We start from the raw sequence: 17303 nt of genomic DNA on the forward strand, positions 1-17303 counted from the left end.
ATTATCATTAACATTTTGTGGGTTACATACTTTAAATGTCTCAGCAAAGATTGAAGTAATATTAATGTAGAATCACATAGCATGGGTCAGAAGGAGATTTGGTAATAGCTAGACTGGCACTTTTTTTGTACACACTATGAAATATAAAGATCTCTGGTTTGCGAGGACTCACTGAAAAATGCATTCTTTTGTGATGGAAATCAAAGTGAATGAAACTAGCTCAGTGTTTTCCCAAATCATTAGTGACCTAAGAAGCACCCACACCCACAGGTGTGCGCGCACACACACACACGCACACACACACAATGCGATGGGTGGAAACCCTTTACCTGAGTTTATTGGATTCCAATCCTCATCTGTTTAATCTGCTAATAAAAGAGTATGTGCCATAATGATCTTTATCAACCGATAGCAAAAGAAAACATCTTTTTAAAAAATGTTATAAAATTCTGTAACCTGGTTAAACTATCGCTAATAAACATGTTAATCAGATCATCTTAAAATGGACAAATAAATAAAGAAGTTGATTTGAAAGAAGGGAACGGGAAAAGGCTCAAACCCAGAGCTTTCAAAGGAGCTCAGAATTAATGAAGAAACATTTTGACCTCGGTCACTGCCTTGGGTGGTGTTAATGGGTGTGAGCCAAGAATCCCAGGTAATGAGCGAAATGCCAGTAGTGGAACCACACATTCTCACTACCTGTTGGCCGGAGTCAGCAAGTAACAGCTACAGAATGGCAGCCTACTGAACCTGTTACTGCCGCTGAATCCACTGGGCCCTGTAATTGTAGCTGCACACATTGTCTTAACAGCCTTGCAGTGCACCCACCAATGAAGCTACTTTAATTGAGAAGAAATAATTCCTTCCTAATTTATGAGATTCACCTCTTCCTGTAATTTGTTTGCTAATATGCCAGCAATCGATAGATGACAGCGAAGAAATTTGTTTGCAAAAGCACTCTTCATTTAATCACACTGGCCCAAAACATTGCAACTGTAGTTTGCTTCATTATTCAGTCGCACTTTCATATCCCATGTGTGTGGCTTTCATTATTACAGATCATTTTTCCTTAGGATGTGTGATTTAATTTTAATGCCTGAATCTAAATCAAAACCCTCTGCTGCTTAAAAAGTCTCTGGTGTAATAAGAAAGGGAGGTTTATTCTGCTTTTGTGTTCGAGAATGTTTCTAAATTATGATAAAAATCAATGTGAACAAAAGGACAGAAAATGAAGCATCAACTTTTCCTTTCCCAGGTAAATATGAGATTTAATCCCCTCTTATTGCTGTTATCGCTGGGTAGCTTCTTAATTCTTGGTTGATATGAGCATTTAACAACGTTTTAGTTGAGGTGTGGTTATGCTTCTGAGACATTCCTTCAGAATATTTCAGATGCTTTGCAGTTCAAAACTAGCGTGTTATTTGTAATCATTCTCTTAATTCCTGAATTGCTCGTGCACACAGTACCAAATTCCTGAATTGCTCGTGCACATGAGACCCTGATGGTCTCTTCAGAATGCCAGCATAAATTAAAGTCTTTCCTCAGCTGGACGATTTCCAAGACAAGCCATGATCTAATAGAGCAAATTATTTTCTTTGTTTCTACTAGGAAACCAGTAAGCTAGAAGCCATCTCCGCAGCCCACCTTCTGAAGATGCAGCTCCCAGCAGACGTGTGGCTTTGACTCTCAGCTGTGTGCCCGGTCCCCGAGCGCTCGGAGGGCCCACGTGTACTAGCTTGAGGTGAAGCCAATTCATTCATCTCTGAGGAAGTTTTTGAATTCATGTTAAAAAAGGCATGATGAAATCGCTTCTCATTTCACAAAATTTAAAATTCAAATATGTAGTTAGAGCAAAGGTGAAAGTATCAGCTTAAATTATTAGGCTCGGAATAGTCACAAGGCAAAACAATAATGTGTTTAAAATTAAGAAAGACATATTTACATTTACAAAATAACAGTGTTATTATAGGTTCCACATTTCACACTTACACTCCAAAAGCTAATGTTTCCCTTCTTTTGAGAAACACCTCCTGCTGCATATGGAAAGATTTACATGGAGTTATTTTTATATCAGCTCATGAGTTGTCCAGCTAGCAGCCTCCGCTGTGTCTGACGACCGTCCAGTCCCCACGGGCCTCTCTTCCTATCTGGTGGGCTCCCCAAGGAATTCTGGACACAGGCCTTTGATCGGCTGCTAATTCCCGGCACTAGTAGAGGGGGGTTGGGGAAGGAAAGAGGGAGAACAGAGAAGAGTGATAAAGGAGAGAGAAAGAGAACACTTTCTTCTTCTTTTTTCTTTTTTTCCTTTTTTTTTTTGCAATGTCATCCCACAGCACTATGTGGGTTGATCACATTTTACCACAGAACACAAGAAGGAAAGATTTTTTATTTGTATACTATATAGAACCTTCTCCAAACAGCGAGGAGAAAGCATCAGTGAAAAAACAACCTTAAAAGGATTTTCCCCTCACAGGAGTCACCAGTTTCTGACCTGACTCCTCTGCCATTGGCTCCCTAGCTCTCGAAGAAAACACATTTTTCTCTTTAAAATAATCATAACACTTATTCCACCTTTCTGAAAATCCACTAGGTTGCCTTAGCCCACAATACTCTATATCCTGTCTCCACAAGAATTGAAATTATGTCTAGAGTCTACCTGGTGTTGGCAAGCCTGCTTGTGAGGTCCTCTGGACTTCAGGTCCTGGAGAAGCACAACAGGTTATTGGACCCTTCAGTTAGGAGTTCTCATTCTGTGAAGCTCACTTTTTATTTTATTTTCCGGATGTAGACCTGTTGAATAAAAAATGCGTGCACACACACACATACACATACCATTTATTTTATATCAGTTTCATTAATAAAATGGTCACCTGTTGTGACTGGCTATATATAGCAAGAGTTCAGTATTGTCCCAAAGGAAAGTTTAATTAGAAATATTCCAATCTGTTGATAGTATATTTTATGTGAATTCCAAATACAGGTCATTTTTCTTCAGAGAAAGACACTTTAAACACCCTATCACTTGGAGTATTAGAAACAAGATTTCTCATGTAGGCATTTTATGTAAGCATCTACATATAATTTATGTGCTCATTTTTTACTATCATAAATGTTTTAAACACAGAAAATATACAGATAACAACAATATGAGCATGTATATGTTTATACTGATTGATATAAACAGATGAAGACCATGTGTATTCCTTCCTCCCTAGTGTGCTCACATTTCAAGATTATTTTTCAAATAAAGCTTAGAAATGCCAAAAGTAAACTAATTATTCTCAGTATTGCCTGAAGCTTCTGAATTGTAACTGTCCATTTCCCCCAGATATTTTGAAATATATCTCATTAAATATTTGTAAGCTATAGTAATGAATTAGTATTATAACTAAATAAGCACTTGGTGAATTTAAAAGGTGAAAAGGAGATGATAAAAGAGACTAGACAGCAGCAGACCTTGTTTGACCTTGATAATTGCATACCTTCTGTTTACTGAACCTGGAACTGTATATGCCTCTTATATAGAATATGATGAAAACTGAATATACCTAAAATGGTTAACACTAAAAGAAGATTGGTAAACAAGAAATCTGGGGACCACTGTCATGCTTTTGTCAATGACATATATTAATTGAGAAAACAAAAACCTGCCTGTTTGCAACATATATTAATATAATAATAGCATAAAAGAATAATATTTTTCCTTCACTTTTAACATACATTTAAGATTATTATAATTTTCAAGCCCCTCTATTTTACAAATATAAAACACAAGAGACTGTGATTTCTGTTTAGAGTCCTTTTTTCCATTTCAGATGTTTTCGTAAATAGAGTCAGATGATAGTAGACCTATAAGCATCATTCAGACACACACAACGTAATTAATATGAAATGTGGGTCAGGTGAAATGATTGTATTCCTTAATATTAGCTTTAATGCAATGTGATATTATAAAAATGCTAACCATATAAACAAAGTGATAAGAGAGGTTGTACAGAATAAAGCAGCAGAACACATGATTAACTTCATCAGTTTCTTGACGAATCTGAATCACTAACCACTGCCTATTCTGTCTTCCTCTCTTGCTTGCGTGCTGTCTCCTTGTCTCCCTTCCCAGTGCTTATCAGAGGAGTTATATAAAGTACTTCTTTACAAACCATCTAAATTTTATAGGCTATATTGAGTTCACTACAAGGGCATTTTACTACCCACTTAGCTCATCTGAGGCTTCGAGGGAGGGGGAGAGAGCCTTGAACTCTTCATGTTTTATTTTTGCAAGCTTTTGTCGGAGCTTTCAGAATGCATCATATCTGTGTGGCAACACCCTGTCCAAGTTTCTGCACACTGTTTGTGTACAGGACTCCGAGCTGCCATTTCACATCACAGTACATTGATTTTTAATGATCTTCTAATTTAAGCCAAAGATCTTGAAATCTAAGCTCAGTTAGGCTGCACGCTGACCTGTGTTTGAACTTCCTTTCAGCTACTCCTGGGTTCCTATCAATATTGTTTTAAGCTGGACAATTTGAATGAAGCAATCACAATAGACATAGGTTATGACTATTTCTTTTAATCAGATAGGACAATCAATAATAAAGATGAAATTAGGATTTGACTGTTGTTTTGCCAGATATAAACATACACATACTTTTGGTCTGTGATCTTATTTGCTCTTTGGAACTATTGCTACTTTTTCTTGTATAAAACATTGTAGTTAGTTTGTCCTTTTGGGGATAGCACTGAGCTAAGTGTATCTGCTCCGAGTAACCCAAATGTAAGCAAAGGTGTCACTTAGGTTGTGTGTGTGTGTGTGTGTGTGTGTGTGTGTGTGAGTGTGTGAGGATTTGATGTATGACATTATTGTAGAAAGTAAGGTATTGCAGTGTCCAAAAAAATAAGTATGTCCAAAGGAACAACCCTGGAATTTTAAAGAGAAGAACAGTTCTGGTAAATTTGCAGTAAGCACTTTTAATAGAGATTAAAACAAGAGTGAGGAATGGAATGGACCCAGCAGATAAGAACCGTTTGGTGGCATACAACAGAGTGACAAGTGTTATGAACTTGTCAAAAGTGTCTTTTTTTAACTGTCTTCTTTTGAACATAGTAGCTATACTTACATTTGCTACTGTGATAAATTTATTATTTATTTATTACCCTGCCGCCTTTCAAGCAAATTAATTCAGTGGGTTAAAATAGAACAAAAATGTTCATAACATAAACCAATTCTACCCAGTATATAACATTACATTGCACAAATAAAACATTTAAAACATTTTTTAAATACCTTTCATTACTTCAATTCTACTATGTTGCTGGGAAGTGCAAAATAACTAAAGTGGTTTTTTAAAATTGTTTTTTTTATTGATATATACTATTTTTTCTATGAAACATTAAAAATAACCATGCCCTGACCAGTTTGGCTCAGCGGTTAGAGCGTTGGCCTGCAGTCCGGAGAGACCCGGGTTCAGTTCCCGCTAAGGGCACGTACCTCGGTTGCAGTTTGTCCCCGGCCCTGGTTGGTCGTGCGGGTGGCAGCCACTCGATGTGTCCCTTTCACGTTGATGTCTCTCTCTCTCTCTCTTCCTCTCTCCCCCTCCCACTCTTTCTGTACAAAAAATGGAAAAATGTCCTCGGGTGAGGATAAAAAATGAATAAATAAATAACCATAGCTTGAATATGAAATATTATGTGATGATGCCTAAGATAAAAATCTATACATCAAACTGAACTTATCTTAAAAAAAATAAAGTACTATGCTACACAACATGAATATTTCTCTCTCTCTCTCTCTCTCTTTTTTTGTTTTTGCTTTTTCAGCACTAAATAAAAATGTTCAGCTATGTTCTCACTAGTGATGTGAAAATTTGTAATGTCTGGTTTACACATTTTAAAACTTCTTTTAAATTTTATATTTTTATATTAAAATATCACTTATACTTTACATATCAAAATCACAGTATTCAATGAATTTTGTTAATTGAATACTCCCATGTAAGCACCACTCCAATAAAGATACAGAATATTTCCATCACCCAGAAAAATTGCCTTGGGCCACTTCTCTATGAATCTCCCACCACCTACCATGTGTTCTGATTTTTATCAGCCAAGATTGGCTTTGCTTTTTCTGAAACATCATAAAAATGGAATCATAAAGAAATTTTATTTTGTATCTAGCTTTTCCTGCTCAATATAATTCTTATGAGATCATTTATGCTTTTAGTTGTGTTAGTATGTATTCTTTTATTGCTTAGTGGTTATTTCATTGTATAAAATACAGGATGAACTGATTATCCATTCATATATTGGTCAACATTTGGATTTTTTCCAGTCTGTAGCTAACATGCACTAGACTACTATAAATTTTCTTGTACAACATTTTTTCTAGGACACACATTTTTATTTTTATTGAATAAGTGTGTAGCAATAAACTCACTGGATCACAAAGTAAATGTATACCAAACGCTTTGGGTAAGGGAATGGTACAAGTACACATAGTATGAAGTATATATTTATACTAGGAAATTTCACATGACTTCTATTGGTAATCTAGCATGTGGAGCTGAGTGAACCTATTCTCTAGATAAGTTAGTTCAGAAGTTTACTGCAACATATTTAAAATTAGTTCAGTAATAGCTCCAAATATTTGAAGGTGAAATTAGGGCATTCGTTTTAATATTGCTTGCAATCTAAGCCCCTGCAACATTCTGGAGATATCATTGAGATGTATAGGTCAGCCACCAGTTTTTTAAACGGTTGAGACCTAACTCTGCTTTAAAATGAAGCTGCCAGTTTTCAGCATTACTGAAAAATTCTCTTTTCTCCCTAGTTTTGCCCGTGGCTTTCAATGCCTTGAGAAATCTCTGCTTACCCTGCCCTGCTACCCCAATCTTTGCAGAATTGTGTCAGTAAAATCCTCAAAGAAATCTCCATCAGCTCCCTTGCCCGATGCCCAGTGTCATAGGGCACAAATTTACACCTGGAGGGAGAAGACCCTACAGGGGATTTCCCTAGAAAAATCCTGGCTATCCCTTAATTTTAAAGAAAGTGTCCCAAGTCACATGACAGGGGTCAGTAGAAAGATCTAGATGTGGGTGTAGATTGACTGTGGAGCTGGAGTTTCTCTGAGTTCCTGTCTCCTGAGCCAGCCTTTACAAAGCTGCTGACTGTGTATGCCAAGGGGCTCTGGTTCTCTTCCTTTCCCCGGGGCCACATTGCACGGCTAGGAGTACTGCAAACAGTCGCGGTTCTCCTCTGTCTGAGGGATCATTACTGTCTTCATTATAGTTCATTAAGATTTCCAGCATTTGCAGCTCTCTGATGGGTTACAAAGAAACAAATCTATAATTTTTTAAAGCCTTCCTAACTTTCCTATTCTTGAAATGAGGTTGCTATGAATAGTTTCTTGTGGTTTCTACAATCTAATTGCAAGTGAAAGTCGCTATGCTCGACTTTTCAACAAATTGTTATTGTTTGAATTTTGAACTATAGAAAATGATATTTATCTATACTAGGTAAAATGGTGTCTTGAAAGACAAATTAATTTTAACTAATATTAGAATCCAAGAAAGATAAGGATCTTCTTCAACAGATGCTATATCATACAGCTAAAGTTTAAGACAGAACATAGTCAGGTATAGAAAACAAGTTTAATATATGCAAATTTTCATAGAAAAATAGTAATATGGATACTGACTAGAAAATATATAGCTTCATTGTAAAAGGAACTTTTAAAATTTATAATGTTTTTTTAATATTTAGAAATCTGAACTCATTGCCCATATTTTCCTTTATTTTTTTTTTACATCCATTTCATTTTTTTATGGGAGGCAATTTTAATTTTTTAAAAAATTTTGAAATCCTGTTTCAATTTTATTTTTTCCATCACCTTTTATTCCCTCTACGACCTAGTCTATCTCCACTCACCCTTCTTGCCCCCCACAATCACCACACTGTTGTTAATATCCATGACTTTTCTCTCTATTTTTTTTTCTTTTTTGCTCAATCCCTCCATTCCCACCACCCTGCCCCCTCCTTGCTCTCAGTCTATGAGTCTGTCTCTATTTTGTTTGGTAGTTCAGCTTTTTCATTAGGTTTCATATATGAGTGAAATTATATGGTACTTTTCTTTCTCTGACTGGCTTATTTCACTTAGCATAATATTCTCTGGATCCATTCATACTGTCACAAAGGGTAACATTTTCTTCCTTTTCACAGCAGAGTAGTATTTCTTTGTGTATATGTACCACAGCTTTTTATCCACTCATTTACTGATGGGCACTTGGGCTGCTTCCAAATCATGGCTATTGTAAATAACACAGCAATGAACATTGGGGTGCATATACTATTTTGAACTAGTGTCTCTGGTTACTTTGGCTAAATTTCCAGAAAGGAAATCACTAGGGCATAAGGTAGTTCCATGTTTAATTTGTTGAGGTAACTACATACTGCTTTCCACAGTGGCTGCACCAATCTGCATTCCCACCAATAGTGCATGAGAGTTCCCTTTTCTCCACATCTTTGCCAACACTTGTTGTTTGTTGATTTATTGATGATAGCCATTCTGACAGGTGTGAGGTAATATTTCATCATAATTTTAATTTGCATTCTTTTATGATTTGTGATGTTTAGCATTCTTTTATATGCCTGTTGGCTATCTGTGTGTTCTCTTTGGAGAAGCATCTATTCAGGTCTTTTGCCCATTCTTTAATTGGATTGTTTGTTTTTTCTTGGTGTTGAGTTTTATAAGTTCTTTATACATTAACCTCTTATCGGATGTATCATTGGCAAATATGTTCTCCCATTCAGTGGTTTGTCCTTTTATTTTATTGATGGTTTCCTTTGCTGTACAATGTCTCTAGTTTGATGTAGTTCCACTTGTTTGTTTTCTTTTGTTTCCCTTGCCTAGATATATCAGAAAAAAATATCGCTATGAGAAATGCTTGAGCTTTTACAGCCTATGTTTTCTTCTAGGATTTTCATGGTTTGGAGTCTAACATTTAATTATTTAATCTATTTTTAGTTTATTCTTATGTTCATCCATTTCATTTCATTTTGTAATTATTGTTCTCACCCAAGGATATGTTTTTATTGATTTTTAAGGAGGGGAGTGAGAGAAGGAAACATCTATCAATTGCCTCCTGTATGTACCCCTACCAGTGATCGAACCTGCAACCTAGTTATGTGCCCTGATGGGGAATGGAATCTGCAGTCTTTAGTGTAGGGGATAATACTCCAACAAATGAAGCCACCAGACCAAGGCTATCCATTTCATTTTTAAAGTAAAATATAAAATTAGAAGTAAAAATCTATAAACAATAACATCAAATTAAGAAATACATCAAATCCAGAATAGTGAGCTAATTATATTGCAATCTTTAATATTTGTACAATTATGATAGCATTTTTACTATTAAATATTGCAACTAGAAGCACAAAAGCAATTTGTGAGTACATCTATATCAAGATGAGCTTGTTCCAGAATGGCTTCTTATACTTTCTGATTTACTATGGAGTATTTGGAATTCATCTATTTTTATGAGTACCTAGAAAAATAATCTTTAACTCATCATCAATATCAGGCTATGCTGATATACAGTGAGGGAGAATTACACTATTTATACAAATCTGTACAGATGCTGAACAATAAAACCAGTTTTCATAACTGTATTTACTTCTTCAGACTTGGTAAATATTGTGACCACCATCAAAAGGAGGAAACAAACTTGACACTGAGAAGGTTTCTGTCTAATTGCTGGAACAAAGAGGAAATAATATTTTCCAACTAGACGCAGTGGAACAGTGACAAAAGAGTACTCATTTCAAATACAATAAAGTAAAAAAACACACACGCATTAACTAATTAAATTTAATGTAATACATAAAGGTTTTAGTATCTGTTTTTATATATATAGAAAATGATTTCTTCTTGCAAACATCAGAATTATATGGTTACAAATACTGACTTCCAAATCATCCTTTCCACATGACCATAACACTAACATGATTCCAGCTATATGAGTGGTTATTTTCAGAGCCTGTCACTTAGGATCTTGCAACATCCAAGAAAGTGTCTCTCCTGATTTTACACGCAATTGTTATTGTGCAGAAGGAGATTTAATCTTTTCTTCCTGCAAGACCTAATTAAAATATTCATTTTTCTATTAAATGTGACTTGTTTTTTAACTTTAGGCTTGCCTCCACACTCATATTCTCTAATATTTTCTTCATCCATTCTTTATAGGTCTAATTATTTTATTTTTATATGTTTTTACTAATGAGACTTATACCTTCTGGATGAAACTAAGTCGCTAAAAGTCAGCTACATATCTCACACATAGTCACTGTTTAAGATGATTAAACAAGTAAATGAAAAAAAATGATCGGACCTGTAAAGTGAAGTATCTGTCTATCATGAATCCAATGCATCGTATTTGGGTCTAAATGATTTCACAATCATCTAATGCTGAATTCTATTTAGAACTGTAGATGCTGCATTCCTATGCTCTTTAGGATAATTTTAATGTAGGGTCTCTGTTTTCAACTCTTTGGCTGTAGACCACCAGCACTAAAGGTGAACTATATTAATTCTTTCTCTTGCAAAGAATCAATTTGCTCAATTCATTATATAGATATGGTGAGATTATTTAAATGGACACTTTAGTAATAAACCTCAGTTAAAAATATCAACTGAATGTAATATAGTGATCATAATTAAATGATAAATAATGTTATGAAACATGTTTATGTCATTGAAACTATTACCACATTAAGAAAAAAAAAGGAATATGTATTTGCCGGCAAAGTCATAAAACATAAAGGAAGGTTGCTTTTAATTTTAATTTTTCTTTTTTTTTTTCTCATTTATCTTCATATAGAGCAGGAATGCGGGAGGAAGAGAGAGAGAAACATCAACATGAAAGAGACACATCGATTGGTTGCCACCCACACGACTCCAACCAGGGCTGGGGACAAACTGCAACTGAGGTACCTGCCCTTAGCGGAAACCGAACCCAGGACTTTCTGGTCCGCGGGACAACGCTCTAACCGCTGAGCCAAACTGGCCAGGGTGAAAGGTTGCTTTTTATGCAATAGAAAAAGATAGAATTTTTAAAATGTACAGATATTAACAGGCAAAATAATAACAAATAAATAGGATAAAAGAAAATGTTTCTATATTTTTAGGTATATCAGAGCTTTTTGTATATTAATTACTCACATACAATTTAGCTTAAGTTGATATGTGATATTTGAGTTTTTGTAACTTTAAATAACAATATTTAATGTAGGCACTAGAGAAGAAAAATAGAAGCTTTAATTCACACACAATTAATAAGAGGGAATTATGAGAACATTTAATATTTCTTTAGAGTTTTACCATATAAAAGACGTCCACATTATTTTAACTTCTTAAGTCTGTGATTTTATAATTAACATGTAAGTGTGAAAAAAAGAGTTTCAGAATGACTGCCTAAGATCTCACAGTTGGTAACTGTTAGTACAGAATACAAATATTAATTAAGTGTTCATGTCACCATTACATTGATATGTAATGTACTTTTTAAGAACAGAGAAATTCATGCCCATATGGATTATATGACATTTTAAACATTTCTGGTAAGTTTTCTTGCTTTGAAGTCCATTTTGTCTAATATTAATACAACTTCTTTGGCTTTCTTTTTATTGTGTTTACATGGTACATCGTTTTCTACCCTTTACCTATTAACCTTCTCATATATTTTTACGTAAAGTAAGTTTCTTATAAACAGAATGTGGTTGGATCTTGTTATTTTATTTAATCTGGTAATCTCTGTCTTTTAATGAGTGTGCTAAGATCACTTATATAGAATATAATTATTGATATTCTTGCATTTAGGTCTATCATTTTACTACTTATTTTCTGTTTGTACCCTCTTCTGTTTTTTATTATTTATTTATTAAATCAATTTTTGGAGGGTGACATTGGTTAATAAGATCATATAGCCTTCAAGTGTACATTTCTATGCTACATGACCTGTGTGTATATTGAATTGTGTGTTCAGCACTCAAAGTCAAGTCATCTTCCATCACCATATACTTGGCCCCCTATATGACATTTTTGAAGTCTATCATCTATTACACAATAGAGCTAGGTATTATACATAGGCCTTCTAGGTCCTATTTCAGTATACTAAACATATTAACCCAACTCAGGATGCAAAAGTAATAATATTAAAATTTTATCATCCTCAGATTAATTGTCTACTCAATCCAGAATCTTGGTATCTTATTGATATCTAAAGAATTTTAGAAGAAAACAATGGTTTTTATTGTTTTTGTATTCATTTTATTAATTCATGTATTCCTTAAGTGCTAAATACACTTGATGATATCTATATCATAAGAGCTTTATAGTAATAAAGAAAGCTCATATTAATTAACCTATAAGGAAAATCACTTTAAAACTTACAAAGATTTATATTAACATTAATAATATAATTGATAAGAAATGGGAAGTAGTTTATGCACAGTATTCCAAGAAATTGCTCATGGAGGAGATGGAAACTGTCAGGATTCTGCAAGGTGGGGAAAACCAGAAACACAGAGTAAAAAGAAAAAGGACAGTGTGATCAGAGGTTGGTGAAAGCAAACATTTTAGTTTTCTGAGAGCAAACAATAGTTCTATATGGGATTAGTAGGGCACAAGATTTTATACGTCTTTATTTAAAAAATAAAACACTTAGCTTGTCTTTCCTTAGATCTTGTCATTACTAAGAGTCGAACCCCTGAATAATTGAAGTACTCCACTCTCTGAGAGCTTACTTGCAACTGCATGATGACTCTTTCATGTATTTCGAATCTTATAGGATCTTCGATTTTTTTCAGTGCTCCTCACTCCCCTTGTGTCCTAACTTCCCTCTGCTATCCAACTCTAATTCAGTGGTTGGTCATTACAGTAATTCAGTTGCATTAACTTTTACCCTTTTCTCACTTTGTCAAACTCCCTTGGTAATAACAGTCCTGGTTAAATAAAATGTCCACTGCTCCATACCCTATAATCTGTTGTTGTTGTTTTCCCAGTGTAACTTGATGTGGCTAGAACAGGTCCTGGGTTTTGTCACCAAACTATTCTTTAAGAGAAATCTTTCACTTCATAGTGTTCAACCTCAGAATGTTTCAGCAGTTATTTTTTTCAGCACCCATTAGGAATCTAATATTTTGCAGGTTTTAAAGTGGTATTATATACATAATACTATTATAGCAGTGAGATACTATAGCCAGTAGTTAGAAAAGTGTTTTCCATTCAGCAATATTTGACTAATGTTGATCATGTTAATCATAAAATTTTCAAAGTCAAGAACAATAAAAATCATGACAAATGACAGACACTAGAGAGGATACATATTTAACAAATAAATTATTCACATCATATATTAGAATATATTTGTTAGTATGTTTAGGGCTTTTGTTTTAACAGTCTAACTACTTATTCTCATTGGGTAACTTTCCAAATCACAATTAGCCTGATGATTTCTCAGAAATGTAGAAAAAATTAATGCTTTCATTGCATTCATTTTATTTCAAAAATTTTTTCTTTATTGATTTTAGAGAGAGAGGAAGGGGAGGGAGAGAGAGATGGAAACATTGATGAGAGAGAACATCAATTGGCCACCTCCCACATGCCCCCCACGGGGGATCTGGCCCACAACCTGGGCATGTGCCCTGATTGGGAATTGAACCAGCGACTTCTTGGAGTATTCATGATTCTAGTGAAGATGAACATGTGAGTTCAAAAGTCAGGGTAAGGCCCAGAGCCCTTAGTGGTATAAAGGGTGGAAATACCACTTCATTAGCTTAGAGGAAATATTCACTCATTTTTGTTTACACGTTGATACCATGTCAGTTATAACAACAGACAATATAATTTAAAAAAAAATCTTTATAATATTTTTTTTATAAGAAGAGCCTTTAAAAAATTTTTTTTTTTTTATCTACACCTGAGGACATTTTTCCATTTTTTATTCAGATAGAGCAGGAAGGAGAGAGAGGAAGGGAAAGAGAGAAACATCGACGTGAAAGGAACACATTGAGTGGCCGCCACTCACGACTCAACCAACCAGGGCCGGGGACAAACTGCAGCCAAGGTACATGCCTTAGCGGGAACCGAACTCAGGTCTTTGTGGAACGCAGGCTGACACTCTAACCATTGAGCCAAACCGGCCAGGGCAAGAAGAGCCTTTTTTTTTTTTTTTTTATCCTCACCCGAGGTCATTTTTCCATTTTTTGTACAGATAAAGTGGGAGGGAGAGAGAGGAAGAGAGAGGGAAACATCGATGTGAAAGAGACACATCGAGTGGCTGCCACCCTCACGACCAACCAGGGCTGGGGACAAACTGAGACAGAGGTACATGCCCTTAGTGGGAACCGAACCCGGGTCTCTCTGGACCACAAGCGGACGCTCCAACTGCTGAGCCAAATTGGCCAGGGTGGCAAGAAGAGCCATTTTAATGGTGTTAATCTATAGCAGTATTATATCAGTATAGAGATAAGATTAAAAAATATTTTATAGATGTGGATTTAAGTCATGTGTTAGTCTAATACCCAACTACTGAATTTATACATATAATATATAAATTTATTTAATATATATTTACTTTCTTTCTGATAAAATTTTTACTAGTGTATAATCTTCTAAATAAGAACACAATAGGAAATTTTATGAAAATATCTTACGTATCATATAATACTTAATATAGAAAACTTTATACTTTCCTATAAAACTATGAAATATGCAGTAAAGCTTAGAGTCAGATTCTATATTCCTTCATCAGTACTGTTGCAGAGTGTAAAAGATTAGATTGTGATAAGATGTACTACACAGCAAGACCCCATTCAATGCAAAAAATTCTTCAGCAAAATTTTTGTGATATTGATGTTTTTATAATCATAAAAATTATTTATTAACTTTATAATCATTTAAACATTAAAAACCCTTAAAGTTTATTGTAGTGATTTTTCTACCTATTTATATCCTATACTTACTAATAAGTTGAAAATTTGATTTTTAAATTTTAAAATAACAATTAAAATTATTATAAACATTGGAGAATGATATTTGTACATGCTCATCTAAGCTAGTATTGAATGATTCTCCTTCTGTCCAACGAAAAACTCATAGTAAAAGTAAGAATTATGCCACTATTGGCTCTAGGCATCAAGATCTGGGTGAATGGACTCAGAGACTTCACGGCAGGAATCTGAAAATAAGATCCTTTTTCAAAGCCTGAAATCCGCAAGAATTTATGTTTTTGGAAAACTTCTGTCCATCAGCATAATAAAATTGTCAATATAGTTACTTTCTTCCCAGGGTCATGGTTAGAAAAAGCAAAAACAAAAACAATAAAAATAAAAACACAAGGGCAAACAACTAGAACTCCAGAACCATTCCAGCCATATTCAATGATTTCACTTAATACCTTCTATGACCCTAAACCAAAACATTTGTATGAAAACTGGTCCCAGAGCAGATAAATACCTCTTGAGCACTGGCTAAAATATAAAAAAAGTTACTCTGTTTAGATGTAGTCATGCACTGCATAATGACGTTTAGTTCGACGACAGCCTGCATATATGACAGGTCCATAGGATTATAATGGATTATCAGCAAAAAATTTGTTTGCAATGTTGAAAGAAAAGGCTGATCCTGACTAATGAATTTACTATTGCTTTGGGTGGTTTAAATAGATAAGGAAGCTCAGCATGCTGTCTACCTACCCTGAGCCTGTCCACAGCTGGGGTCTAACAGGTTGTTAGAATATATTAGATATGACAGATAAGTGAGTAAAATGCTCAAAGATTATGCCCATATTCTTACCTTGAACAACTGATTGCTTGATTCACTTTTCTCTATGTCCCCTCTATTCTCTCTTTCTCCATAAATGCTACTCAGTACCATGAATTCACCAAAGAAATGTCCCAATTATTTTTTTCTAAGAGAAAACATGATGGTTTGATATGTAGAATCAAGAGTTGTTCGTTCATGATTATAGCATTCAACATGCAAGTTACTCTCACCTCTTGGTACAGACATGGCACCCAGCCCCTTCCTAGGGACAGTTATCCAGACAGAATAATTCCTGGGCAGCACTTATCTGTTTGTCTGCCAGCAACTTCCCTCTCCCTTCTTTCAATGATATGTAAACTCTCTCTCATCCAGAATAACTGGAAATGGGGTCTTCCATTCAGCTGAGTAGCCAAATATAGTACAGCACTATTGATGTGTCAATGAATTTGATATATTCTAAACTCCAGATCAAAAACTCATGTTATTCAACTTGTTCCGATGATTCCCAAGGCATCTGAGAATTTGTCAATGTTGTGGAGCTCACTGAATACCAATGTATAATATTAAGAGATACAGATGTTTTGCTAAGTCTGTCTGAGCCCTGGGTGTTTACACTGAAAACAGTTTATTCATTATGCCATTCCAGATCATGGTCTGGGAGGAATCACATTATTGTAAAGGCTAATGTGCAGGAAACTGTGTAGGACGTTATGACATCTCCCTATAATCTGATACAGAGATTTCTTATTATTTAAAAAGTAGGTACATGAATCTGAATTCAATCAAGGTAAAGAATATAAATGCCAAGGATAGAGATTTGTTCTCTCTTCCACCATTGAAGAAGTGAAAGGAGAAAGGAGGGTTATGTATGGAGGTAGAGTACTCTGTGTATGTGTAAACTGATACACATAACGAGGTATATATGCAGAGCTGATGAACGTAATGATAAATCAGGGACAGAGAACTCGCTTTAAAACTGACAAATTTTTAAAAACCCTTTAGTAGCTTGATCCAATTGCATTAGAAATATGACTCCATCTCAAGTAATTGACTGGGGTAAATATTTAAGAGCTTATTTACTGCATTCTGTAAGCAGTGCTAGTGAGAGCTCACAAAATCACAGAATTACGCTCGCTGTTTAATCTTTTTGCTGATGAAAACATGCTTTGGATTAAATTTTCAAATTATTGCAAAATCTAAGTTTTCAAGTGAATTCATGCATAGTGACTATTGGTAGTTCCACACAGCTCTCAACATTATTCCTTTGTATGAAGGAAAGGCCTAGAAACAGTTTCCCACTATTTGATTATCTGTGCATTTATCATCTGTCTTGTCTGCATTTTCCTCTGAGCACCCTACAGAGGACTATATAACTAAAAGGTTTTCCATTATATGTAATTTTAAAGAGCGCAAATGATGCAATCATATACAGTGTAAGAAAAATTATGACCATCATCTTGTCTCTAGAGAGATTCATATTTAG

The sequence above is a fragment of the Molossus molossus genome, unplaced genomic scaffold (assembly GCF_014108415.1).
Source record: "Molossus molossus isolate mMolMol1 unplaced genomic scaffold, mMolMol1.p scaffold_m16_p_9, whole genome shotgun sequence".
Classification (NCBI taxonomy): Eukaryota; Metazoa; Chordata; class Mammalia; order Chiroptera; family Molossidae; genus Molossus; species Molossus molossus.